This window comes from Canis lupus, chromosome 28, assembly GCF_011100685.1.
Source record: "Canis lupus familiaris isolate Mischka breed German Shepherd chromosome 28, alternate assembly UU_Cfam_GSD_1.0, whole genome shotgun sequence".
Lineage (NCBI taxonomy): Eukaryota > Metazoa > Chordata > Mammalia > Carnivora > Canidae > Canis > Canis lupus.
In genome coordinates, this window is record NC_049249.1 from 17,996,490 (window position 1) to 17,997,768 (window position 1,279).

General features: G+C 34.3%; 1 non-coding gene across 1 annotated transcript; it reads left to right on the top strand.

The window, feature by feature from the left end:
- The first annotated feature begins 646 nt into the window (after positions 1-646).
- On the top strand, positions 647-772 carry LOC119866655. Its single transcript, XR_005380827.1, has one exon. It is a non-coding gene; the product is annotated as a U6atac minor spliceosomal RNA (small nuclear RNA).
- The last annotated feature ends 507 nt before the right edge of the window (positions 773-1,279 follow it).

The following is a 1,279-nucleotide window of genomic DNA, read 5'->3' on the forward strand; positions in this document are numbered from 1 at the left end:
ATCATCTTTTGACTTAGCTTTGGGTTCAAACTTACTTTTGACTCTCTCTAGGAAGAAAGATTTGCTGAGCACATTAGAATAAATGTCATTGTATGGAGATGTGTTTAATCTACTAAAAGGAACCAACTGATTTTTAAGGATTCAAGTTCATTAATTAGTTGGTTATATGCAAAGGGTTGCTATTATAACTAGTTATTGAGAATTAAGATCTGTCAGGGTTTTATTGAGAAACACTTGTTCGTTGTTACTGCAGGTTTTTTAAAGTAATAACTTTATTTTGCATGAGTATTATAAATATGATTTAGATTCACACAAATCTACTATTAATGAGACTGATGTTTAAAGTCACACTTTAAAAAAGAAAAACGATTTATTTAATTTATTTATTTATTTATTTATTTATTTATTTATTTATTTTAGAGAGAGAGAGAGAGAGAGTCCCAAGCAGCCTCTGCAGAGTTCAAATCCCAACATGGGGCTTGATCTCACAATCCTGAGATCAATACCTGAGTGGCTACCAAGAGCTGGATGTTCAACTGACTACGACATCCAGGCACCCCAAGATCACACTTTTTAACATTATTGAGTTTCAGCAAATACTTACATTGTGGAACATTTGAAGACACCTCGAGTTTGCATTTCATAAGTGTTGTATGAAAGGAAAGAAGGTTAGCACTCCCCTTGACAACGACAGAATAGGCTCTTGGGCCTGACAATATACATATGGTTAAGGCATTGCCACCTACTTTGTGGCATCTAACCAACATTCTAGGGGTGCCTGAGTGGCTCAGTTGGTTAAGCATCTGCTTTTGACTCAGGTTATGATCCCTGAGTCCTGGGATCAAGCCCTACACTGAGGTCCCTGCTCAGCAGAGAGTCTGCTTCCCTTTACTCCTTGGCCCCATGTTCTTTCTTCCTGTCTCTCTTACTCTATCTCTTTAAAATAAATAAAATCTTTTTAAAAAGAGGGTGAATACTCTAAAAAAATACCTTATGACTTATAGTACTGTCTATATTCCTCAAATTTTCTGTTTATATTTAATTCTTCAACTGGCTGTAAAAGCCACATTTTACTTAGCAAAACCTGATTTTGAGTCAACAGTTATTTAGAGTTTTCACTGTCTAAAAAGTAACTTGACCATTACATCTTTATCTGTAATACCAAAAAGAAATGAAAATATGTCCATCAACATTCCAATAGGAGAATGGTAAATGGAATAAAATGACAGTACATTAACCTTGAGGAATATTATTTAACCATTAAAATAATTACGAGAGA